General features: G+C 43.1%; 2 long non-coding RNA genes across 2 annotated transcripts; one reads left to right on the top strand and one right to left on the bottom strand.

The window, feature by feature from the left end:
• LOC106731954 (uncharacterized) lies at nt 1–4,650 on the bottom strand. The gene is made up of 3 exons (XR_001368199.4): nt 4,277–4,650; nt 2,745–2,826; nt 1–118 (listed from the first exon to the last, which is right to left on the bottom strand). It is a non-coding gene; the product is annotated as an uncharacterized LOC106731954 (long non-coding RNA).
• On the top strand, nt 3–27,273 carry LOC106731955 (uncharacterized). The gene is made up of 3 exons (XR_016349238.1): nt 3–82; nt 21,357–21,493; nt 27,023–27,273. It is a non-coding gene; the product is annotated as an uncharacterized LOC106731955 (long non-coding RNA).
• Nucleotides 27,274–27,743: the final 470 nt, after the last annotated feature.

Genomic DNA, 27,743 nt, shown 5'->3' with positions numbered 1-27,743 from the left:
GTAGACTGAATGTTGTTTGCTTCAGGATACTGGGATGTCACAATCAGAAGAAGGAGACTTTCTCTGCCTCAGTATGGAGAGTGTAAGTTGCCATATCCTGATGTCTCACCATTGCTGGCTGAAAAATAGGGGTAAAAACATAAAATCAAAATTAAGGAGCATGCATTTACCTTTTAGGGGTTGACCTCTCTCCTCCCTAAATTCAGTCACTGGAGCATTCCAGCTCTGGCCTGCATTTCAGAGCAGCAGGGTGCTGCACAGCTCTCTGGTTGAAGACTGTGATGCTGACTTTTCCAGGCTTATTTCGGTGCTATTTAGGAATAACTCGCTATTCCAAAATTCCCCTTAACTCTTGTGGAACGAGGGTTACCAGGATGTCAGAGTAAGCTTCCTGTTATTTTGAAATCTATTTCAAAATAATGGGTTGTTTCAATAGACGTGGAGTAACTATTTTGGAATATTTCCAGGATCCCAAAATAGCTCTGCAGTGTAGACATACTCCTCTTGGGTCCAATACAAAGCCTAGTGAAGTCAATGAAAAGACTCCCATTGCCTTCGGTGAGAGTTCGATCAGCTTTTAGTTCCTTGGACAAATGATCAAAAAACATGTTTAAAGCAAAAACAGAAATGTATATTCAAGGGGTTGTAATGATTTAAAAAATGAATTTACTCTGAAAGTAGTGCTTCCCTATAGGGCCTTACTTATGTTTCAAGAGTTTGAGGATCTCTGTGTCAAAAAGGCATTTATTTGTAGCACATTTTTATGGCTGGGACAAGCTTTTTAAAATCCATTTATACTATTACTGTATCCTTGAAGATGTCCAAAAGGCATAGGGAAGTGTTGTTAGTATTGTACTGCAGAAGCAGACTGGCTGGCAAAGGGAAATGGTTTGTCATTTGGGGTGTACTTCATTATTATTCCCTTAGCACACTTGACTGGCAAATGGCAGGTGTGATAAATGCTGGAGGGATTTTTTTTTTCCAAATCAGATTTAGTTTGTTTTTTCTATCAGATTTATTTTAGCAACCTGAAATGCATCACATTTTCGCAATATGCATGTGCATTGATAGTATTGCAAATAGTGCTGTCTCTTAAAACAAGCAGGAAACTTACAAAACAGATTTTGATGTTGATGATGCATTGTATGTTCGTTGGAGATTGCTGTGTAAGATTTGGAAGAATCACACCAGTCTCTTCAGTTACTGGCTTCCTGCACAGCTCTCAACTGTTTTCTTTTTCAATCTACTTCTTTAGTTGGCCCTGGCCACCTCATGCTTGACTACTGTACTTACTGATGAAGAATTAGAACACTTTGGACTGTGCTGTGTCCTCCTTTGGGGGAAAAAAAGTCAGAGTTACATTTACTTGGAAAACTCTGCCAGTTTCTGAGATAAGCCATTAGGGCAGGAGTTCTCAAACTTTGTGATACCACAACCCCCCTCTAAATTGCTTGCGACCTCCCCCCCCCCCCAAGGCGTCGGGACCCACGGTTTGAGAAACGCGGCTAGGGGAATAGCAGGAGGAAAGAAGGGTGGCATGGTTTGGTAAAACCTCAGAGCTCTGAGATATTTATACACAGGGCTAACTCCTCCATGCTACTACTCTGACTTGTTTGTCTGACAGCAGCATTATGGATACTGGATATCAGTGCCTTCCGGGTCTGTTATTGGGTCAGCGCTGAACCTCTTAAGGAACTTGATCGCACTGTTGTCTAAAACTGACTACATTCATGCTTTATTCTTTAACATGTTCAAAACAGGTAACTTAGCTAAATTTGTTGTCTGGAGACAAAGCAGCACAATACAAAAAGGAGAAAGAGACACACTCTCCTTCCGGAAAGAAAAATTTCGCAGCATGTTCACTTTAAACAGAATGTATACCTCAAAAAGCTGCCTTTCAGCTAGTAGTATTTATAGTATGATTTTATAAGTTACAAAACTTACATGGCACTAAAATCCAACCTACCAGTTCATAAACAATCCCTTAACTTGTTGGTGCTCTGTGTCTTTCTTATCTCTTTCTTGCATACTACATTCCAAAGCAGGTGTGCGGAAAGATTTATTCCAGCCTGTGCTAGGTCACATCATTCTTGCATCTTGGCTTTGATACACTCCCTGTTTTCTAATGCCATAGCTGACTTCAGCTGGGATACTTGACATGGGTGAACAGAATTGTGGGAAAGCCCAGTACATTCAGGCGACATAACTTCCCAAGATGTATGTATACTATATTAATTCACTGCATCTAATGCCCATTAATGTGGTGTATACTATGCCAGACACGTGTGGATTGGCTAACAGCACAGAGCAGAAACTGTGGCTGTTAATACTGGCAATCAGCATTAAGCCCTACTGGGGGTCTCCCAACAGAGTTGGATGATGCACATGGAAATATCATGGCTGTGCTCACTGTCTACTCAGCCATATCTCTTAAGCCCACAAAGCCCCAACAGTGTATTATTTGTGTAGAGGTGCTTCCAGAGGGCTGAGGAAGAAATGTGCAGTGTCTCTCAGCCCCCTTCCCGCTAACAGATTTTGGGCCATTCTGCCCACCTGCCCGCTTTTATCCTCTTTGCATCTGAAAGATGAAGGCATGTTACATTTGAGATGACCATAGTGGGCATTATGGTGTGTAATTGCATGCACAATTATATTGGTGATTAACAGAAGGGGGATGCCTCAAATTATCGATGCAGATTGTTTTAGCAATTGTACTATAGTACTGCTGGTCCAGCTTAACTTACCTTTTCCTTTACACACATGCCATGTTGAAGATCTGTTCTTGCCTTCATTTTATTCTCATTGAGTTGAAAGTGGAGGTGCTCTCTGTACCGGGGCAAATGGGTTAAACACAACTTACTCTTTGTTAGAGGGCATTGAAAAAGTGCTTAATGTCACAGAGTGACTGGGCCTGTTAAAAGAGCACAGGCCCCTACTCCCACCTATGCCTGATTTTCCTCCTTGATGGAATGATTGCTGGTTATAGGTAAGCCTGCTGGGAAAGAGCCAATAAGAACTTTCTGCTCTCAATGGAGGGGGGGGGGGGGGGAAGGAGCAGGAAAGCAGCAGCAGCTGGCTGGGGAAGGGCTCCTGGGTGGCTTTTGGTGCTGAGAGAACTGGGGAAAGAAACAGGAGGGGCTTAACTGGAGGATACCTAAGGAAGAGGAGTGGTGTTCCCTCCCTCCCCCCCCCCCCCCCAGGCCTAGAATGAAGCCGGGTGTGGAGACTGGGAGAGGCTTGGGACTAGACTGCTGGATAAGGTTGCCAGATGGTTCAACCAAAAATACTAACCCCCCCCTCCCCCCCAAAAAAAAACACCAGGGAAAAAATTCTGGTGGGGAAGGGGAGACCAAAGTTGTTGAGCAAAAAAACAAAAACCCAGCATGCCCCTTTCAGTGCATGTAGAGTCAGAATAAGGATAGGAACAGGGAAGTGGTTGAGCACTAAGACCCAGGGAAGGCATTGATTCCTTTAGGCTTTTTGCTGGTGGCCATTTTGTTTTCTTGATCAAGCCAGAACACAGCTTCCTTGCGGAACCAGGTAAGCAGGAAGTCCAGGGGTGGGGAGTGTCAGGGGCTGGGCCCAGTTGCTGAGTGTGTTATAGGGTTGCCGGGTGTCTGGTATTTTTGCCTCCTGGCAGGGGGAAAAAACAGAAAATACTGGACATTTTAGGTGCCCGGTATTTTCTGAATTTTTTTACTGGACAGGAGGTGAAAATACCGGACTGTCCGGGTCAGTACCGGACACCTGGCAACCCTACTGCTGGAAGAGGCCAGGGAGATGGCCTAAACAGAATTGGCCTTGGGAAACTCATGATGCAAGGCAACTTGAGGCTGAAGAAAAGGGTACAGGGTTCCAAGGCTGGAGCCTGCAATGGTGAGAGGGCCTGGGTTTCCACCATGTGTAATGGTAAAACCCTGTAACTGAGAGAAGGGCCTTTGAGAGGTACAGTGGGCTTGAAGTGCCAAGGATTGCTTGATCCCCAATATAAGGAGAGATGAAGAGCCCCCTTCAGCCAGAGGGGAAGGATGACCGAGTCTAAGCAGAGGCCTTTTTTGGAAGAGAGTGGGAGTCTGTTGATTTGACTAACGGGCTAAATTGCCCCCCAGCCCTCAGAACACAGTAGTAATTCAGAAAACTGAGGCATGATTGCACGCCTGCTTTCAGAGAGGTAAGCTGCATCCTCTTCCACCTAGATAAAGCTACGCACTCCTTTCTTTTAAAGATAACAGCGACAAGTGAATGAGAGGCTATCCGAAGAGGAAGAAAAACATACCTTCTGTATTCTTCCTTCCAGCCCATTCCTGTGGAAGGCACCAGCTCTGTGGCATCTGCAGATGGCCCACCAGTAGCACAGGCATAGCTGTATGCAGTGAATTTGACATGTAGATGCTTGGTAGTTCCTCCCCCCACGAGTTGTTGGCTAGTCAATGGTGGGCATATTTGAGCAGCAGTTTCCTTAGCTGTTGTCAAGAGAGGGAGAATCACTTGCAGCAGGCTGCTCAGGGCTCAGAACTGAACCCCTCCTGTTGTCTCCTTGGACTCTGAACTAATACTGGATTCTGTACCATTCTCCAGTATATAGGTGGAATGTCTCCTGGCTGCGACTAAGTATCTGTCTATCACAGTATCGCTCTGTGCACCTGTATCTTCCCTAGGCCCTGGGTTTGATTATATCTTGCTTGTGCTGGGCTGACATCATCTGCTTTATTCAGTAGCTGTAGATTCTCAGTGGTAACCTGAGATCAGAATGTGGCCCTTAGAAGCAACTTTTTTCAGTAGCAGAGGGGAAAGCGGGGGCTCTGCTTGTCAAAGAGAATGATTGGTTTTCTCAGTCTGGCAGACAGCACCAACACAATGCGGTTCTGTTTCTGGAGACTTCCCCAGTGACACTGTGTATAGCAGCAGAGGAGAAGTATCTGCAACATAACGCCTCTCACGCTAAGTGGGGCCTGGGAGAGTGACGCTTACAGTAGCAGCTGTGGCCATTAACTATCTCTGTAATCTTCCCTCTTTCATTATGTCTGAGTCTCGGTTGAGCTCTGTGCTACAGCAATCGCCTATGGCTGTTGGAGAGACAGGGCTTCGCTTAGGTAAAGAAGACACCCAGGGAAGTGTTTGTTTGAAAATTTGCAGTGAAAGGGTTATGTTATCAGCTTGTAGTATCAGGGAACGACATCCGTGCACAACATGCTTAGGCAGTACTGGTAGTGCATTAAGTAATTCAGCATTTTCATGCCTTTAGTAGCCAATGTGGGCAAAATATATTGGGCCCTATTTTCCTCCCTGACCAAGAACTGTTTGTAAAAATAATTTGGCAAATAACTTCAAATACCAAATACATTTGAGAAAAATAGATGAACTACCAACAGAAAAGTGGAAACACATCTAAAAATATTATCTAACCTCTAGTAAATCCCTCAGATTTTCTTTTAAAAAAAAGTCATCTGTCTAGACCTGGGAGATGAAGAAATAGAGAGAAACTCTTGTCTCAACACTTGCTTCTGGGGCTCAGAAAAATGTTTACTTCCCTGGCAGTAATGATAGGGGTGGGATGTTACATCTCTACTCTTTTTTTTATTTTTGTGGAACCCCTCCTCCCCAAGTCCTGAAACACCAATCCTCCTGCTATTCTCAGCCCAAATGAAAGTAAGAATTAATGAATAGCCCAGAAGAAAATCTGAGCTTCTGAGACGTCTAGCCTGGTGAAGCTCAAAGGTTCAGATCAATTTGACTAATGAGGCAACCTTTTTGGTGTTTTTACAAAGGAACCTACTGTGTTGTTGGTTGATCCATGTGAATATTGGCACCCAAGTTCTGCTCTTGGTTATATCAGTGTGAATTTGGAGTTCTGTTTTTATCTTAAAGGAGCAAGGTATAATGAGAACCTTCCACTCCTGAAACACAGGCTACCCTCAGGGCATCAAACTTGTCTTTTGCTCTTGACACTGCTTTCCCATAGCACATCTACTCAAAATCTTTTTTGTGTGTGTGTCTTTTTTTTTTTTTTTTTTTTTTTTTTTTGTCCGTCTGCTCAAGGCGCTCAGTAATCTGGGTTTAGGATACCTAGAAGATAGGCTGAAATTTTGGCAAAAATGGAGCTGTCCACCACTAGGCTTTTAAAGCTCATGTGTGCTGAAGACAGAGCTGTTTAAGGGTCTTCTCTGGCTTCTCTTCTGATATACAGTGAAATCTGTCCTAAGCAACCACTCAAGGGACCAGTAAAAATCAATTCCCTAGTAGAGGCTGACTGTAAAGGTCAACCAGAGTTGCAATGACAGGTGCATGGGAATACTTTGACATATTTGCCTGAGAGAGAGGATTGCCCACTGGCGGTGGTAGTGGTGTTACGTTGTACATGTTTAAGTATATAAAAATAATATCATTGGCTATACACTGAATCATAAGAGATTTTGGCCTTTTTAAATGCATGCAACTCCCATTGAAGTTAATAGTTGCATCTGTTTAAATGGGAAGAGAATTTGGTCCACTGCTTAATTTTGAAAAGCATGCACACATTTTATTAATTAGAAGGCCTGGTTGTTCCTTCAGATACCCATGGAGCTACCTCCCTGGGCAGAAATAGGCCACAAATTCCTGATTTCCACGTTGAATTATGCATACAAAACATTAGAATCACAACTGTACAACTAACTGGCACATGCCCTGTAGTGCTGAAACCTAAAGGAGAGTCTACTTTAGCAAGGCAAGTAGAGCCGGGTAGGGTTGACAGTTATCTAATGTAGGAGAGCAGTGCTCCCCACAGCTCCTGCCTCCATAGCTGGTGTGATATGAGCTTCTCCTCTTGTTTAAATTTGCTTTAATTACAGCCTTTTGCTTAATTGTGGAGAATATGCACCTCCTAGGTCACGCCTGATCTCACAAAACTTCTACTTCCATTTTTTTCTTTCCCACACCATAATAATCCTCTAAAATTGAGAAACTTTATATTTAAAAAACATTGATAGAAAAATGCAGCATATCTTTGAGGAACTAGGAGCACTTCCCAGGCTGTAACGAATGAGCCTTGCAACACCTCAGAGAGATAAGTGAACATTACCAACCCCTTTTTACAGATGGAAAAACTGAGGCTCAAAGACTAATACAACCCAGGAAGTCTATGGCAGACCCAGAAATGGAAAGCACGTCTCCTGAATGTTCTGTCTCTGAACCACAAGAACATTCTATCTCCCATGGGCCATCCCCCACCTGAATAGGTCCACAGTCCAGCCCATGCACGGCTACTAGCACGAGTGCCTGTGGCCGTCTGTGTGTATGTGTGTGTCCCCCCCCAAGCCCAGCCCCGGGTCCACCACTGCCCCGCCTCTTTCTGCCCCTGTCCTGCCCTCTTCCCCTCATTGCATCTTTCCCTCAAGTCTCCCTACCCCAAGGAACATGGCTTCCGGAATTACAGGGGGACCTGGTGTGGGTCTGCAGCAGGGGTTCATCCCCTTGCACTCACCACAGCAGCGGGAGCCACAAGGAAGCAGAGCAACACAGCAGCCTCTGCACTAGGCTGGCTTGGGAAATGACGGTGGAGTGGAGCAGAGCAGAGGCTGCTGCATTGCTCTGCTTACCTGCAGCTCCCGTCACTGCGGTGAATGCAGTAGAAGCTTGCTTCTGCTGTCAGCACGAGCCCACCCAAGGCTCTGCAGGCTAACCTGAGTATGGGGAACCATCATGTCCATAGAATGGCTGGGGCAGATGCTGCAGTGTCCCTTAAAGCACAGAGCTTGGAGTGGCTGTCCCAAACCATCTTCTGGATGGGATGGTTGGCTCTGCACACATCTCTCCCAGGCTACAGGGATGTGCTGGTTGCAGTGCAGAGCTAGCAGCTGGAAGCTGCTCTAGTCCAGCAGTGCCCCCAAGGAATTTTAAATTGCCTGGGAGCAGCTGGGTGCTGTGTAGGAAGGTGGAGACCCCGTTCCATTCCCCTCCCTGGAGCAGCTGCCAAGAGGAGGGTGCCTTCTGTGCACCAGGAGGATTTGAGGACTGGCCCTAAGGTAAATTGACTTTGTGACCCCTAGTCTAACATTAGCAAGAGAACAAACATTGCAAAAGATTCGAACTCCCAGACTAGGCAGGGTTCTGAAGATAGCAGTTGCACAAGCTGTATTTACTGTCTCAGGGAGGACTTAAAGTGGGAGCATTGTAGTATGTAAAGCTTGCTGACTATGGTGGAGGGAAGTAATAAGGACTCTTGGCCTCTTGGAGCATCTGTCCCTTCCTAAACCACCAGTGAAGACACCATTAGCTTGGTCTTGTCTGCTATCTCCACATTCTATTCTTGAGAGCACAAATGCCTAAATGTGATTTCCTGGAATACAGGAGACCAGCAGTAATCATGGAGATATGTTACAGGAATAAATATAATGCTTTTTTCCACTTCTCGTTGGACAGCACCCTTGTCCCAGCTCCTATGTCTCCTCAAAGACACTGGAACAGATGGAAAGCCTCTTCCTATATTCTACATTTGATTTAATGACGAAACACCCATACAAGTACCATGATGATGGGTGTTCAGGAACTCCCTGACATAAATTGGCTCTCTCTCTCAAAGAGATCACAGTCTAAATCAAGGAAAGGTGCAATATGGGAGTGTAGCAAAGAATGAGAGAGAAAGGGAAAGAGGATGGAGAAGGGTAGCGGAGAGGAAGCCCTCCCCTCCAGAAAGGTACAGTCCCCAGCTGGTCTTGATCTTCAATTGATAGTTAAGGTTTCCCACTACACAGGAAAAAGGGTGTGTAGTAACAAGGATATATACAGAAATAGGAAAACTGCTTGAGGCAACTAGAAAGAACAACATTTTAGAAATGCATTAGCAATTGGCATCATCTCTGACTTCTAGAAATAAATACAAACACAGCTTGAATTAAAAACGATTGCAATTAGAGCAAATGTCCACAGGGGAAAAAATCACTCAACAGTCCAGCCTTCAGGGGAGGAGGAAGGGCAGTGGGGGGAGAGAGGGGAAAGGAAACAGAAGACTTAACTCCTGAGGCTAGTCTACATGGGTACTTTTCAGCATTATAACTTTGGCTCAGTGGTGTGAAAAAACACTACTCTCTCTCCCCCCCAGCAGAGCAAGTTATAGTGCTGTGAAGTGCCAGTGTGAACCAGGCTACAGTTTCTCCCAGCACTGTTAGCTATTCCCCTCACAGCTCTTTCCCAGTGCTTGTGCTAAGCCTAGGGCTATGTCTACACTGGGAAGATTTGGCAACGAAAATGCTCTTGACATGCACAAGTTACCAAAAGTGAAAATGGCTCAAACTGGCTTTTCTGCCTCCATTGTCAACATTTCATAGCCATGTTGGTAGCTTCATTGTCTAGATAGAGCAAACAGTGTGGATAAGCATCCCAAAGTGAAGTGCTGTGGGAAAGAAGAGCTGATCCCTGCGCTTCTTGGGATTCCCTTGCAGCCCTGTGAACTCTCCGTGCTGAGGAATGTCAAAGCAGCACAGCCGTTTCTCCAGTTCTCCCTCTGCAGCAGCAGTGGGAGCAGAGATCACTGAACACTGAGACAGCCATCAGGGCAGGCATTGTGGGATACTGGCAGAAAACAGTTCTGTTGACAAAACGAACAGCAGAGTTCATGCTTCCTCTTTGTCGACAATAAAGGGAGGGGAAAAGACAAAATCTTTTGCAGGGTTGGAAGTTTTTTTTTACCAAAACTGTGGTTTTTTTCCCCAGCAAAAGTCATATTGCAGTGGAAATGCTCTGACTGTTTTGTCACCAAAAGGCAGTTTTTGGCAACAGAATGTGCCAGTGTAGATAAGCTCTTATCATCGGACTCCATCTCAATTTTCTTTAGTATATTTGTTTTCTGGTGAGTATACCAGCGTAGCTATGTCAGCACAGACCTGCAATGTAGGCACAACCAGCACCTATAGGATTTTTTCTTTCAGTGTAGTAACATCACCTGCCTGAGCAACTGTGTCGATGGAGCTGCATGGACACTGTCAGCAAACCTGTATTGTCCAGGAGGTGGTCTTGTCACATCCTTGACTGAGCTAGCTCTGCCTGTCTAACTGTTCAGTATAGGCCAGACCGAAGATTCTGAAAAGTACTCAGAGATAAAAAGCTAATCATAGCACTCACCCTTGAGTTTGGTGGGACACAATAGGGAAAATGTCAACCTCCAGCCATGGAGACCAGTGTTCTCTGTGGGAAAAAGTTCTTTCTCAAGACCTTCTCTGTAAGTATCTTGGGATCCTTTGCCTCAGCCTCCATTCTCCTTCTGTAGGATGGAGAGGGGATACAAATACATCCAACCCTTCTCTATAATACATACCAGATCCTAAAGCTCATTAGCACCCCTGGATAACACCATTAAATTCTCTCAGCCCTGCTCTTCTCAGCCTACCCATCTACTTATGCACCATTCACAGACTTTAGTTTACCTCTTCCTATTGCACCCTTTTTTCACTGTACTCACTGTCCTTCCTTTATGTGCAAAATCCTTTCTGAGCATTGCATTTGAAAAGGGCTCCCAAGATGGAGTGACTCTTAAACGGTGGCAGTGAATTGGTATGGCAGAACTTTGTGGGCTGCAGTCTCCATTGCCTTATATCTTATGCTACGCAACATTTACACCTGGACAACAGGGTATACACAGCCAAGTCAGAATGGTAACATTTTTACATCAACATTGCAGAGGTGTCCACAGCCATACCGGGTGCAAGGCAATTGCGAATTGGGCCATCACTGTTCAAGTGCAGAGCTGGCTGACAGCTCCATTTCTGCTATACTTTTGAATCAAGGGGGTCATCAGCTGTTGTGAACAACTTCAGTGCATCTGTGCCCAGTAGAGCTTCACTTGGTGACAGCAGCTTGGGTCCCGGCCCATGGCATTGTAATTAGCTTTCTGGGAACTGCAGAGGATGAGGACATGATCTTCATAAACACAACACTCCTGCTGTTCAGCAGCATCTCCACCTGGGGCTCTGCTCTGGTTCACCATTGAACTTTGGGGCAAATTCAAGATTTTTCTCCCTTTCTTCAGACTGCCCATAGAACTTGTACAAATGTCATGGGCAGGACTGGCTTATATGGAAAGTCATGATCCCCTCTGGCTGCAGCATTCTGTCAGCCCGGAGTTGTGTGTACAGGAGAGAACACTTCAGAGTAATGCGCAAACTATATTTCTTCAACTAAGATCCTTCCCACAATGACTCCAGAACCATCAATCTAGTCCTGGCTCACTGGAGAGAGAGAAAAAAAAAACATCACTTTGCGTTTACACTTTATCAGTTTGGGAGGTGCTGATAGGCACTGCAGATAAATGTACCTGTGAAAGCAAAAACAAACATCGCTCAATGGAGAGATTTCGGTTTCTTCCTCACTTAATTAAAGAGTCACAAGAAGCAGGAGTTAAGGCTAGATAAAACAGAGCTGGGAGTGACAGTGCCTCCAGATGATCAAGATTATACACAGGATGAGGGCTGCTCTTGTTCTGAAGATCTGCACAGTCTGTTGTGAATGGCATCTCATTGCTAGAAGGCTCAGCCGATGCAGCTGCTGTAGCATTTCCATTCTTTTCTAAGACAGCTCCAGTCATAAGGCCCTCATAAGCAGCTTCCTCTAACTGCCCTCTCCCCCCACAATAATGTGGCAGTTGCTTTCCTTAGCAAAGCAGGAGGCCCGGGGAGGGGCAGGAGGGCCATTTGGCCTGGGCCTCAGGAGACAAAGGTGCCTTACATGTTGACATTTTTCTACCAAGTCATTTCCATTTATAATACACCTTGCAGTTATAACAGAGACAACAAAAGAAGCTATATATATATATACCTGCAAAAAATTGATTTAAATCATTGTGGGACCTCTGGCCTTCCCCAGTTTTTTGGTCACAGCCGAGTTTTCATCTGCACGACTGGAGTAGCTTCTGTGGTTAGTGATTCTACGTTATGAAACGCTATTGACAGTCTTTGCATAGTTTAGAGGTTTTGAAAGTCGTAATTAATTTTGTTACCGTAAAGTGATTTTTGCTTGGTCTGAGGGTGAGTTTAACCTTTAAATTAGATGTTTATCTCTGCATAGGAGATTTTTGTATTCCTGTTTTTTCTTGTGTGTCTTCATATACAATAACCATATCAAGCTCAGCTCTTTGTCCAGTTTTAGATTCACCTTTAAAGACTTTTTTGTGATAATAAACTTTTAATTCTGGTTGTTTAATCAACTTTATATATAATGTGGCAATCACCCCGTGTTCATATTCATAAATAATGCACCAATTTAACAGGAACATGTTAGCAGACAAAATGTCAAGACTTTGAAATAAAGCTATTAGGGTCATATTAAATAACACCCCAAAATCATTATTATATAATATTCATTGTGAAGTATGTACAATTAAAATTTTGTATAACCAATAGCCTTTAGCAAATTAATTTATTGTGTGTTACTGTGTTTTAAAAAAAACCCTTTATAAAAATGAAGTGAAGATTTGAAAATAGTGCAAGTAAGAGACAGCAAAGCAACAGAGTGAAGCAGCAGTTAAGAGTTTAAAGCAGAAAAGATGCCTCAGACATTAGGCGGTGACCATACTGACAGGGATACTTCCAGTTCTGTTGATGAAAACTTTGTACCTACAAATGACTTTTCAATGCCACTGCCTCAAAATGAGGAGGTCGTTAATCAAGACACAGAAATGCCAACAGTAGCGAGAGATGCAGAATCTACGCTCAGTTTAGAGACTGCAGAAAATGAGGACCTCGGAGATGCTGCACAGCAAGAGCAAGAACTTACGACTAGCACAGGACACAGTGTAACAATAGTGGCATCAGAACCTGATATTGGACTTCTTGATAAGAATAATGTTGCTCAAAGGTAGTTGTTTTGTTTTCAGATTCCACGTAACATACCAAAAGAGGCTGACAATCCATGCTTTTCCTACTTGTCTGCTGACAAAAACTCTTCCAAATGGAGAGAGATTCTACTGTAGTGGCTGCCATCTTGTGCACCAGATTCTGAACTTTCATTTACAAAATTTAATCTCTAGCCCTTGTAGTTGTGGAAATAGGATGTTGTGAAAATAGCTTTCAGAATGTGAGACAGATCTAAGCCAAAGCAATGGTGTTTGACAAGTCTGCACACAACCTAAACCAGTAATTCTTAAGGTGGAGTGAAACATTTCCATTAATCTCAGTGGAGTAGTAACTCTGAAGCCTAGTCAAGATAATTTGCTGTTTCACTGATGACCAAGATTATACACGAGATGAGGATTGTTTTTGTGAAGATCTGGTGATCAGTTGTGAACGGCATCTCATTTTGGGGTCATAAAACTTGGGTGGTGGGCAAAGGTTGGAGGGTACTGCATATGGGAGGAGGTGAATAAGCAAACGGTCACTGCCAGAGAAACAGCAACAGCAGCATCTAACAACATATCAATAGGGCAGGCATTCTTTGTTGTTCTGTGACCTTGCATGTAGTTTAGAGTCACGGCCAGGAATAGATTTCAGTTCCAATTTCAATCCCTAAAGTACAAGTGCCTTCCTTTATCATGCTTTCTAAACAGAAGTAGCTGGGTCTTCAGAAGCAAACAGATGCAGTGGTGACAGCACTAGTTGGTCTAGTGGTCCTGGCACTGCTGTAGAAAGCTGCATGGTGGTGACACAGATGACAGTGAAACTGATCATTATGGACAAGGGGCCTCACTCACCTCACTCCAGGGTGACTTGCCAGCTGTTCAACACAGTCTAGAGAAGGACACTGTGTGGAAGACAGTGGCACTGCACTTCTTCCGATAATCAGGTGGGATGTAATTACATTTTTCTGTTCCTCTGCCCAGTGGTATGTTTTTAATGTAAGTATTAATCAGAGGTTTTCCCCAGCTCTCACTGCCAGTTTTTGTAGCCCAAAGAAACCCACTTCTGTTTCTTTTCAGACATTCTGAAACCTTCAGCAGATGTGAAATGTAGTTCCGGAACCAAAGTCCCCCCTATTCAAATCAGCAGAGCGACTGTATGTTGTGGCCAGTGGTACATTGCATGCTTGTCACAGGCCAGCAAACTTATCAGTCTTCCAGTTTTTGGACCAATTTCCCCACTCCCAAATCAAATGCAATCAACAAAAATGCAGCCCATATCCCTTTATTGAAATCTGTAACTAGTCAACAGAACATAAGACTGGGGTCAGGAGGCTTGAATTCCATTCCCTACATTGCAACTTAATTGATTTGTTAGTTTTGGCATGATACTAACCTCCTCACACTTCCATTTCTCTCTCTCTAAAACAGGGATAATCAAAACTGCTTTCTTATCTTGGCAAAGAGCACTTTGAGATCCATGCTAAAGAACTAGCTTTGAGAAGGATATTATTGTGCTTGTCCTTTACCAGAGGTTGCAGGGACATTTTGATGCAAGAGTTTATTTCCCCACCTAGCCAAGCCTTGGTTTCATAGTATCCACAAAGTGGCCATCACAATCTGGAAAGATTTGGGGCAACACACATTCTATGCTGTTTCAACACCTTCTTTTGTAGTGGTTCTGTGTGCATAACATAACAGCTGTGGTAATAAAAATGCGTACATGATTTTTACACTTTAGCTAGTCTATCACAGCCTGAACATTCCTCCATCAACACCAGGAAAAAAGCAATTTGCTAAACATCAGCTTAATCAGCATAAGAATGTAAGAGTGGTCAGACCCATGATCTATCTAACACAGTATCCTGTCTTTTGGTGGCCAATGCCAGAGCTTCTGGGTGGTTGGAATGATGAACCCCTGTTTTCCCTTCATGTTTTCAGTCAGAGTGTAGGGTCTCCCTGAACATGGGGCTGTGTCTCTGACCATCTCGGTCAATAGCTATTGATGGAATTACCCTCCATGAACTTACTTAGTTCTTTTTCTGAGCCTTGTTATACTTGTGGCCATTACATCGTCCCATGGCCATGAGGTCCACAGGTAAGTTGTATGGAAAAAGTATTTCTCTTGTTTGTATTGAACCTGTTGCCTATTAATTTCATATGGTTTTTGTTTTGTGGGAAAAGGAAATAACTCTTTAATATTCCCTTTTTCTAGACCATTGATGATTTTATAGAGCTCTATCACTTTTCCCCTTAGTTGTCCATTTTCTAACATGAGCAGCCCTTATGTTTTTTAGTCTTTCCTGCTATGGAAGCTGTTCCATACCCTGGATCAGCTTTATTCCCCTTCTCTGAACCTTTTCAGACATCCTGAGCTAAAGTTTTCAGAGAAGGCTCCAGAGTGGCTCCCAGATCTGTTTGCTGAATGGTAAAAGCTAATTTAGAATCTATCTGTATAGGTATGTTCTTCAATGTGCATTACCTGTACTTTGCACATATTGATGTTGAATTTCACCTTCAATTTTGTTGCCCAGCAACCCAGTTTTGCGAGATCTCCCTGTAACTCCTCACAGTCAGCTTTGGATTTTGCTGTACTGAATAATTTTGTATCCGATGCAAACTTTGGAGCTCCACTGTTCAGTCCCTTTTCCAAATTAAACCTTCTTGAAAACCAAGAGGTTTCAGTTCTCTGGAATGCCACATTCAATATATGTCTGAAGCATAGGGAATATTAATGAAAATCAGTATACATTCTTGATAGCAAGCACTCACTTAGGGTATATCTACACTACAACATTATTTCGAAATATCTAATTTCGAAATAGTTATTTTGAAATATCTTATTTTGAAATAACATGTCTACACACAATGTATTTTGAAATAGCTTTTTGCTATTTCAAAATGGCGCAGCCACACTGATTGGACGCTGAATCACATTCAAGGCCAGCCGGTTCCAGCAGGGCATCAGGTCAGAAGTTACCTTGTGGCCAGGGCGGCCAGCAGGGCACCCTGGGAAGGGCTGGAGGCCACCTCTTTCAAAATAAGCATCCACACAGCGCTTATTTCAAAATAGCAATTTTGAAATTGGCGCTATTCCTCGTGAAATGAGATTTACCAATTTCGAAATAAGTCCTCTGCTGTTTCGAATTAATTTTGAAATAGCAGTTGGCTTGTGTAGATGCTAGGAAAGTTATTTCAAAATAACGGCTGTTATTTGTAAATAACTTTGCTGTGTAGACATACCCTCAGACGGTTACTTTTACCTCCAGCACTTAAATCTTTATAAGTTCAGTTAATTTTTCTCTGCTTATATCGCACTTGGGAGTTGCAGATTATGATAGTGGGCGTGCCAGCCTTTTGTTACAGTGTGTTGTTGGCTCATCCTGCTAAAAAATTAAAACACTAAGTGAACTTAAAACCATAGAAGGTGGTGCCAGAACAGAGAGGTAGGAAATCTGGCTGCCAAGCTGCCACATTTCAGAAATAATGGCATGTGTTTTAAAGTGAAAAAAATTATTGACACTTCTATTGCTTAATTAATATAGATTTGGCATCACTTGTTTGCTTCCTGCCGATATAATTGATTGAAAGGATATTAGGGCCATACCAGTTCTCCAAGCACTGTGGTCTCCATTCATCATTGTCCTTCACCTGGCATATTAATTTACACTGCTACAAAGTGGGTTTAAACCCTTCCATTCGGAGTTGGTGGGATTTTTACTTCACTTTGTACTGGTATAAATGACATGCAAGGTGCAAGGCAATGGAGAATTGGATCCAATGTAAACTTAATGAAGCTTCTTAGACATGCTGCAGTGGAAACTAGGCAAGTAAAATTGAATTGATACTAGGGCTGCTTGCATCTATGCTAGGAAACCTGGGAGCTGTAATTCTCCACTGGTGCACATTCACCAGTGGAAGCTGTAGTGCAGACAGGATGCAAATATTTTTGTCTTCCATTGTCAGAGACTTCTAGATCCTTATTTGTTTACTGCAGGCAAAGCACTAGCATGTATGACAAACAGCACTCAGTCAGAATTGGAAATAAGTATGAATGTGTGCAGTATGGAGCAATATCTGTAATATTGATAGGCATGTTGTCAAAATGTGTCGTCTGCTTTTTTTCTCTAGAATGCCAATGCAGGTAGCATCTTAAATGCTCCTTGGGGCATCAGAACTAGCTATATGAATATAAGCACTATGGATGCACCACTTTTTGGATACTATGTCCTACATACATACATACAACAAGTGTGGTGCTTTTGGTCCATCGGAAAATACCACACAGCAGTTGCTTGAGTTAGAGTGGGCTGGCAGGGGACTCTTAAAAAAATCCAGTTCATTTGAAAAAGCAGGAGAAGGGGCACTTGAAATGGAAGGAGATGCTGCACTTAACTTCTAAGAGCAACTTTGGCCTTTGTACATAGGTATCTATCCATCTATCTATCCATCTATCTATACATCTGTGAATCTGTTTGTTCAAGAACTCCTCCTAAATGGGAGGAGCTAGGACCCCCAAATTTAGTATGCAGCTTCCTTTTATCCTAACTTAAAGCAAGATCAGTGTTGTGCCAAGAAAATGTGAAGTGCTAGGAAATACCAAAATAAAACACTTCTGTCCCCTAACCAATTCTGCCCTTTCCTAAGTACAGGCTATAAGTCCAAGATATGTTCAAAAAATCTTGGACTTAAAGCGAGAAATTTTTTCCCACAGATGACTTCCGTTTGTGCAAATTGGGGTTTTTTTTGCACGACTTAAGAGCAGGGAATGGGGGGACTTATAACGCATCTGTTCCTACAAACATCAATGAGTTTAGTGCAGAACGGATGTATACCGGGGTAACTTATAGCAGGGACGCCCTGTAAAACTAATTTCTGTCCCACCGAAAGCTGTACCCCACCAATAATGCCCCCAATAAATCAATGAATTCTGCACCCCAAATCAACTAATACTGGTCCCTACCTTTCTGTCGGGCTCTTCTGATGCTGCCCTCCAAAGAGGGCTAGCAGCTCCTTACCCCCCATTTCTGCATGAAGGGAACAGGCCAAGGAATTCTCTAATTCCTTCCTTCATCAGCTGTTAAAGACTCAATGGCTCTTTGGCTGGTCCGCTCTCTTCTTTGGCTGGTTTGCTCTTTCCTTTCCAGGGAGTGAGTCAACAGCTATTTTGCACATTCTGTGAATTTGCTCAGGTAAAATTTCTATGAACCCGGAGCCGGTGTGTTTTTTCTAGCTCTGATAATAATACTTAGTACTTATGTAGCATATTCCTCTGAGAATCCCAAAGTGGTTTATAAACAAAGTCAGGTATCATTATCCCTTTCACAGATGAAAAAACTGAGGCTCAGCAAGTTTAAGAGACTTGCCCATGGATCCCGAAGGAAGACATGGTACCTGACCCTGGAACCCTTTTTCACAAAAATAGATCCACTGACATCAATAAAACAACCAGTAAAAGTAAGGATTATAGTAATGGTCCAGGATCAGACACATGCCCCTAAAGTGACAGTCCAAAGACCCAGTCTTGCCACACATATTCATGATGAATTTTATCTGTACCCCAGTGAGCAGTCAAATGTAGTTCAGTATGACTTAGGGTTACCAGAGATATCCCGCAAAACCCCCGCTGTGTCCAAGGAACACATTTGCTCTGCTTTTTTTCGCCAAAAGAGGAGGCATTTCCGCCATTTGGCCCCGTCTAGGCAGGGCCAAATGGCGGAAAAGCTTCTTCCGAAAAAAAAAGTGGAAAAAGCGGAGCACATTTTGCGTAGCATTTCCCACAAAAACGTTGCAGTCTAGACCTAGCCTAACTAAGCATGGTAAGTGATGAGAAAAACAAAGGAAAGAGGAGTAAGGCTTACAACAATAAGATCTTGCTTTGGTTAGCAGGGCACACATCTGTGATCCACACTCAGATATTGTTGCTAAACTAAAGTTGAAGGCTACCTCTAGACTGGCATGATTTTCCGGAAATGCTTTTAACGGAAAAGTTTTCCGTTAAAAGCATTTTCAGAACAGAGTGTCTAGATTGGTACGGACGCTTTTCCGCAAAAGCACTTTTTGCAGAAAAGCGTCCATGCCAATGTAGACGCGGTTTTCCGCAAAAAAGCCCCGATCGCCATTTTTGTGATCGGGGCGGAAAACAGATCTGAGCTGTCTACACTGGCCCTTTTGCGCAAAAGTTTTGAGCAAATGGACTTTTGCCCGAACAGGAGCAGTATAGTATTTCCGCAAGAACACTGACAATCTTACATGAGATCGTCAGTGCTTTTGCGGAAATTCAAGCGGCCAGTGTAGACAGCTGGCAAGTTTTTCTGGAAAAGCGGCTGATTTTTCCAGAAAAACTGGCCAGTCTAGACACAGCCAAAGTGTAAGTATTCCCAGCCTGTTCCAAGTACATTGCATTGTAGTCCACATGGGTGTTTGGCTATATGAGTAACTCAAATAACAGTACATTTATCTAAGTTCAACTTTTTCCTCAAACTTAGCTGGAGTTCCCAGCAGAGTTCCCAGCAGAGCCTTCTCTATCCCAGCTTGAGGTATTTCTGCCCCAAATTCCTTTCCCCTCTACTGTCCTTTCTGGAGCTAAGATCCACCTGTCAGTAGTAATACCTGCATCTTCCTACAACGGCCTAGATCCTGAGTTTAGGGGGGGCTCATCAGAGCAATCTTACATTCCTATACAGGAGCCTCGCTTGGCAACTAGCTACAAATCACTAACAGGGGCGGCCCGTGCCTATAGGCAAACTAGGCAGCCGCCTATGGCACCAAGTTACATGGGGCGCCAAAACCCTGCCCCTTCCATTTCCCCTTTCCTTTCCGGTGCCTTACCTGGAGCACAACTTCCCTGCATCCAGGAAGGGGGTAAATCCTGGGAGAGGCAGCGCGCGGGAGGGGTTTCCCCTGTGCTGGGGGGGGGGTCAGCCCCAGGGGAGGAGGAACGCGGGGGGGGGGGTTGCCTCACAGGAGGGGAAGTTGGCCCCGGGGGAGAAGGAATGCGGGGGGGTTTCCCCAGCCCCGTGGGAGGGGGAGGGTCGGCCCTGGGGGAGAAGGAATGTGGGGGGGTTGCCCCGCAGGAGGCGGAGGTTGGCCCTGGGGGAGGAGGAATGCGGGGTGGGGGGGCTTCCCCTGCGCTGCGGTGGGGGGGGTCACCCCAAGAGAGGTGCATGCCGGCTTCTCTCTGGGGGGGTGGGATCTTGGGAGGAGGCAGATGCAGGGGACTCTCTCCCCCGACTGGCACCCTGTTACCTCTCCCCGGCCCCCAGCCCCCGAACTCCATCCCCAGGCCACCAGCCCCTCGGCAACCAGCCAGAGAACTCCATCCCCAGCCCCCCCTCTCCCCAGCACAGAACCAAAATCCTCAGTCGATATCTGCCCTTGGAGTTGGGGGAGGGGAGCACCGATTGCATGGTTCACCTAGGGCGCCAGTTGCTGGCAGCTAGTCTAGGGCCGCCCCTGATCACTAACCATCATTATTTCAAAAGTAGAGATGTTTTTATTTCATTTTTAAGATACATAGGTGTCACAAAGACACCTGTTTTAAAGAAGAGCTTGAAGGAGAAGAGAATGGTATTATATACGGTGGACTGCATTAGGAAGGGGTTTCCGGGAGTACCAGAAGGCTACCTGGAGGAAAGCAGAGATAGTGGCAAAAGGAAAGAAAAGGAGCAGGGAAGCATGCAGTGGGGTGTTGTGAACCAGTCAAAGGGGAAGCAGAACCAAAGGAGCACTAAAAACTAATTGTTTACAAGATCCTTGTAAAGAACCTCAAGATTAAACCATTTTTCATCTGTAATGAACTATATTTGTCCTATATGGCAATAAAAATATCAAAAAATATTAGGAAGTAATGCACATTATAAATATTGACTCATATTAATAATATTTCCATATAGCCATGACAACTAAAATATAAACTGATTTTTTATTTGAAACATTTAACATCAATCAAATGTTTATAAAGACTCACAACACATAAATAGGACAGACTCCCAGACTAAGTAATGAAAAATAAAGAGCTGACGAATTCTTGTGAAATTTTAATTTGCAAAATAAAGAACATTACATTAATAAGGCTTAATTACATCATTAAATATTTAACATTTTCTGGAATCCATTTTATTTTTATTTCATATTATAAAACGGTATCTGCATAAAATAGCAGGTTGGGCCCAATACTTTACTTCTTGCACATCCAAAACTCTTATGGGGTGCAGTGGTTTAACTAACAATTTTTTGAAACTTATCCAATTATGAGTTTTAATTCTTAAACTTGAATCTCTGTTAACTTAGACACCCCCCCCCCATTTTTATTAGGTATGTATTTACAAAATTATGTACATACACATTTCTAGGGCAGAAAAAAATTAAATATTCTTATATCCTATGCAGACATTGGTCACTGGATGGATGCTTTAAACTGTTTGTGAGCTGTGTCATGTACCAGGTAGATCACCTTTGAAAGAGTGGAACACTAGCTCTTAACAGAAGATGACCGTTGGTAAGAGATTCTGCAGCTTCCAAAATGTTGTGATTATTTTCCTTCTCCTTTCAGCTTCCAGACTAACTCCATCTCTTGGAGGACAGTTTATTCTAAGAAAAACTGGAAGGGCACGCAAGATACCTGGAAAACTCACCCAAAACATCAGACTGTTCTAGCAGCAGCAACAAAGTTAACCTGCTGCTCTTTGGGTAATTTAGTCTTTTTCTTTTCATGCCAGAGTGAGGTGTCAGAAGGAGCTCAGTCTGCTCCCTCTGTAGCAAAATACAGGACTATGTAGCACTTTAAAGACTAACAAGATGGTTTATTAGATGATGAGCTTTCATGGGCCAGACCCACTTCCTCAGATCAAATAGTGGAAGAAAATAGTTACAACCATATATAGCAAAGGATACAATTTTAAAAAAATGAATACGTGCTCCCTCTGTGTTTGATTTTGCAAAGTGCTGAGCACTCATGCTTTGCTGAAGCAAAACACTTACTTATGTTTATTAACATCCGTAGCCCTATTGATATCAGGTGAACCCTTTCTGAGCCCAGTTCTGGGAGTTGCTGTTTGCCCTCAGCTCCCATTGAATACAATGCGCTTAAAGGTCAGTGTGATCTCAGGAGTCAGGCACCTAAATAATTTTAAAAATTTGAGCTGAAATGCTTTGTTGAGAGTATTTAGTACGCTACAGGACTGGGCTATTCCAGTGGAAGACAAGTTCCTGATAAAAGAATGATAGCTGGTCTAGTCAGCGGCCTCTAGCTTTAGTAAAAGATGGCTTACTTCTTAGACGTGGCCATTTCTCAGCAGGGTTTTGCCTGGCATTGTTAGTACTGCTGTTGTGCTGTTATAGATAGATGGGCCTTGCTTAGTACAGCCATCATTGAGTACCTTCCTTTTTTTTTAAAGGTTAATTTGGAAGACTTCTCTGATTATACATCTGTCACTGTAATTTACACCTCTGAGGATAAGGCTGATTAAGAAATCAGTGAGAATAATTAATTTTATTCATGGAAGGCAAAGCTTTAAGTGGGCTATGTTAAGTAAGGCCTGAGACTTAGTCAAGCTTTACTTTAATTGTTCAGCTGGGTCCTGGCAAATCTCAACTGAAGCTGCATAAATTGGCTCTATAAATATGTGATCTGGCTGACTGGCCCAAACTTCACCTGTCCTGTTGATCAAAACTAAACCTAACTCGTCAGTGTCATGTTTTTGTTAAGTGAAAGGATTGTAACTCACCCATTCTTTAGACCTCCCTGCAATAAACCCTAGCTTTGCTGAACAAATGAAAATCCAGATTCCAGCCAATCTCTTTAGAAGACCTGCATAACTGAGTACTTCTTTCAGGTGTGTACTACAATGTGGAGCCCCTCAGACTGGTAGCAGCTCCTAGGCACCCCCATGAGAGTAGAGTGGGTATGGAGGGTCAAAGTAGATCAAAGGAAGGTTGGAAAGGAGGGAAGGCAAAGGACTGAGTTGTAAGAAAGGGAAGGAGCAGGCTATTATTATTTAGTTCATGGCAGTGCCCAGAATGAGCTAGGTGGCTTACAAAGAGGAAGAGACTATTCCCGCCATAAAGAGCATAGAGTCTCAAAATATATAGTCTTTATCTCTTGGTGAAGGGAGTCCTGCACTGCACAAGGTGAGACTTGATGGGTCTGACCCTCATAGTCTTATAGATGGATGGTTGAATGGAAAGAGGAAGAGGCCCTGACCTAAGGAATGACAACTGGTTTCATTCAGACACCTGCTGCTTTTCTCAGGCTGCTAAAACCAGTGACAATAGATGACCTAATATAGCCTCTGCAGCAGCAATAGGTGTTTGTCACCAGCATTCCCTGTACACTGTGCGCTTGGCAGCCACTCAGAAGCAATTCAGAGATGCCCAGCTGATTAGCAGAGCAACCACAGCCAGCAGCATGTGTTGCTATTGGTGGTGCATACCCACACTTTTCTTGGTGCACATACCAAAATTTTTTCTGCACATAGATGGAAAAAAATGGAAGGAACATTGTCACTGTCCTGTCTCATAAGAGATCTGGCTTCTAGCTGGTTAGGTAGCTAATACAAGTGAAAATTGTGGCCAAATATGAGCTTTTTCTGATGCAACTTCAATTCCATCTAAGCTTGAAAATGGCACATGATTGCTGATTAACACAGCAGAGATTAGGATAGCAATGGATCCCTTAAGAGAAACAAAGTCTTTGGCTGTCCTAGGAAAAGCACTTGCATTTAGGTCAGGTTTAGCTAATGAGTGCTAGCAAAACCCAACTTGCTCTGAACCTTTTCCCTGTTGTAAACTTGTAAGCTGTTTTAGCTAGTTAAGTTGTACCCTAGGCTCTTGTCTAAGCTAGAGCATTAAAAAAGACAGGTGTTTCAGTCACAATTTGACCAGCTAAATCGAGATACAAGATTTTACCCTGGATGGGTTAGTTAAGTCCAGCTGAAACGCAATGGCTTTCTGTAGTCAAGGCAACATCCAACACTAAATAGAATCATTTTTTTTCTTCTAGTTGCTCTTTTTTTGGCTCTTCTCATGCTTTTCTTTCCTTTTTTTGGAAGAAGGAGGCAAGGGTTCTTCAGCTTACAATGTTAGTGTTGGATGAGGATGAGACAATAGTTAGTCTAATTTATCATTTAATTTGTATTCTATATTAGCTTTGGCAATGCATGTATTATAGTCATGCCAATAAAGTAACTTTGAACTGACTTGTCCAAAAATTACCTCAGGCGGGACTGAGATAATTTTTCAGGTAATGATTTGATCCACTCTTTCTGAGGTACACAGAGAGTCAGGTTAGTCTGTTCCTCGTGGAAATCATAAGTCTCTGCTACCTGTGTGTTCATAAATTCCTTTAGCTGATGCTCTTATATCAAACTGCTGTCAGCAATCCCCCCATTAACAATAGTCTGTGGTGCTCTCCCCCTCTCACCCCCACTCATTCTCTGTTCCTTTGCCTAGTGTCTGCAATCCAGTGTCTCCCACTCGCTAAACCCTGCATCACAGACCAGTTCTTATTATTTCTTCCTATTTTGTTTGTGCTCCTGCTGTGCTGCTTATATAAGTGCTGTCACAGTTTCAGGGTCACTGCACCTCTTGCCACTTGCATGGTCAGCTGCAGGAATCTCTCAGGCCTCCAGTCATCACCTCTCTCTGAGCAGGGACCTATGCCCCTGTCCTCTCCCCTGTCTAGGAGTTTCAGACTGCAGTCCCCTGGGACTCACTAATTACCTCCAGTAGGTCAAACAGTTCCTCTGCTCTTTAGTTTCACTTGAAGGACAGGGACATACCAGTGACCACCAGCTGCTCCAGAGCAAAGTACATTCCAGGATAAAAGTCTATTCCAAGATAAAAGCATACAGAGAAAACAAATTTAATGAAACCAGGATGTAAATATTTTACCAGTAACTCCCTTTCAATCCCATGGAGACCACACAGGTTCTCCAGTCTTTCCAGCCTTTTAGCAGGGTTTGGGCCATCCCCTTGACCAAAGTTCAGGACTTTTAGCTGAATCAAAAAAAAAAGTTCTTTCTTTGTCTCCTTGGCCTCTGGCACCTGCTTGGACTAGTATATGCAAACCCTCCCTAACGGTGGTACTGTTCTGGAGCTGTTTAAAATCCCAGTGACTGCAATAATCAACCCTTTCCCCAAATGTTTTTAGTTCCTGGATGAGCAAAGGTAACCTACCTCAAAGGAGTAGAATGCAACCCTTTGCCTAAAACAGTACACAGAAGTTGACCCCAGAGATACATGGAATTGCAGTACCTGTCACAAGCATACTTTGCACTTGCTTAATGGCCAACTCCCAGCCTGATCAGAAGTGTGGAAACAATTGGTTACATGTTTTACTTGGCCTACAGCAAAACTAAGGCTGTCATTTACCCAATGCTTTCCTGGTAGTGTCTGTGGCTAGCTACATGGTTTGGGACTTTCAGTCCCAGCACGTCTAGTGACAGTATTCAATGGCACTGACAGTTGTTATACTCTGAGCGTGGCATTTACTGATCGTTATCCTAGGGTAGTGAGCATGCTGAAAGTTTTTCAGTCTTAAGAAATGCGTTCCTTTGGGTTTGCCCTTGTAACATTACCGAGGGTGCTGTGACTGGAATAACGATGCAAGTCTCCTGTGTACAGCAGGCTCCACACACCAATATTTTGATGCCCATGCCCCCTTTCCCTCTGACATGAGCATGCACATGCCCTTCCTTTTCTATGGTGCTTGGTCCTACTGTGAGGGCAGGGAACTAGACTTGATGACCTTTTGAGGTCCCTTCCAGTTTTAGTATTCTATGATCCTTTAAGCACCGAGGCTAAGAATTTTGAACTCACATGCCTAAATGTAAGTACCTAGATTTTATATCAAAAGACTTAAATATGTATACTGATTCTTTTCAGAAATTCTCATTTCCCTCAGCTCCCACCAAAGGCCTAGTTCAGGTAAGCAGTTAGGCACGTGCTTAAAATTTTTCCCAAATCAGAGCCATAATAGATGGATGCTGAGTATCTTCATCACCCTTCTGGAGGTGCTGAGCTCTGAACAGTATCAGGCCCTAATTAAGGAGCACAGCAAACAATTTATGCACATTTGATATTATGGAAATTGATGAGACTTTCTGACTCAAAATATATGTCTTGATTTTCAGAAGTGCTGAGTATCTGCAACTCCCTTTGAATACATTATGAGCTGTGGGTGCTCAACACACTTGAAAATTAGGCCATGTTTTTCTTCTATAAAAGGCTTCTCTATATCCAAAACATAAAATGTGCATATAATTATTTGCACTTTGCTTCTTAATAACAATAAAAGAGTGAGTCATTATAACTTTCTGAGAATATTATGATCGTTGGCACAATATTTCTCACGCTGCATGATGAATCCACAGCTGCATGGTGTATTAAATGCTTCTGTTTATGACAGTATGGTAATCATAATTCCTGACCTCAAATTTTACTGCATTATTTATCATTCACAAAATGTAACAGTTTTTCATTCAGCAGTCCAGAGCAGAAACCACAATATGTTACTGAGCACTGATGCAAACAATAAGCCTGGATTATGTCATTTCATTGCATTCCTTATATTTCATCTAAAAATATTATCTTTCTTACTTTTCATCTTTCAGTTCTAGCCTTCTTTTACTGGTGCTTTTACACCAGTTTCCATAGTAACAATCTTTATTGTATCCAAGACCACGTGAAAAAGAATTCATGCAGATGTTGTCATTGATCCAACACCTTGCGGCAGCTCTTATGGTGCATGGTCCTCTTATTTCTTTGCTCTACTTTTTCCATTTCCCCTCATTAAGAATGGTTTCAGAGACTCTCTCTCCTCTCTGGTGCTTTAGGTTTGAAAGGAGAAAATAATATTAGTTGGATTTTATTATGAATCTTAATCCTTCTTCAGGTTGTTTCAGGGACATCACTTAGCTACCAGAGAGCCAACTACAGCTCTTGGTTACCTGCTTGTTAGTTACAGGTGCCCTTAAATAAAAATATTAAAGGAATCAGAAGTGATTAGCACTGGATGACATCAGTTAAAAACTGTTTCTGAATGAGTTTGGAAAGCCCCTTGCATTAAAGCCGTTAGATTCACACAGGCTGCTATTTTACTGCTAGTATAATTTTATCATATTGTTCCCCATCACTCCCCCCAGGAAGAGCTAATGAAGTTTCCACATTTTTGGCAACGTGCTTTAGTCATAACCTCTCCACCTACTCTCATCTTTACAGCCTGGCTTGAAGGAAAAGGGAGGGACAGCAACAGATCTGTGTTGAAAAGCTAGAACGTGGTTTACAGCTACATATCATTTCAGCGGCACGACAAACAAATGAACAAGGAAATCAGCAGCAGACGGGTGTAATCAGCTATTGTCTGTAATTGTTTTGAGTTCTTTGCCTATCATTCCTTGTTGGGATTGAGCATTATTCTTCTGATTATATGAACCTGACAGCCTGATCATAATAAATGTGTAACTGAAGACCTATGCCTTTGCAGATGCATTATTTATTCACCTAAAGCAAGGACTGTTCTATATTTAGCATATGATGTCAATGGGTTGTTTGCATCCCTGGAAATTGGCAGGAAGCCACCTCTCACATGATGTATGAAATCACTGATAAATGCTTCTTTTCACTGAAAGAAAAACAGCTTAATAAATGCAGCTCTTTTCTGCTTTCATCTTTCCTCCCCACACCACTCTCCTTCCACGTCTGGGATTTGTCTCTCTGTGGCACTGCTCAGCCCAGCCTGTGAAGTGGAAATGAGTGCTCAGTATCACAGATCAAAATGAGGCTGTTGGTATGCTCAGGAAGTTCTCTCGCCCCCCTCCTACCTAAAACTTGGAGTGCTGCCAAAGATCGAGTGAATCAGACAAAAAGAGACTTGATACAGCAGAGGTTTTGTGGGGACTCGGTATTTCTGGCATGCAGTTAGTATCAGTGTTTTTTTAGC

Source organism: Pelodiscus sinensis, chromosome 3 (assembly GCF_052426305.1).
Source record: "Pelodiscus sinensis isolate ZL-2025 chromosome 3, ASM5242630v1, whole genome shotgun sequence".
Lineage (NCBI taxonomy): Eukaryota > Metazoa > Chordata > Testudines > Trionychidae > Pelodiscus > Pelodiscus sinensis.
Note: the sequence above shows the minus strand (reverse complement) of the source record. Positions and strands in the feature narration are given on the sequence as shown.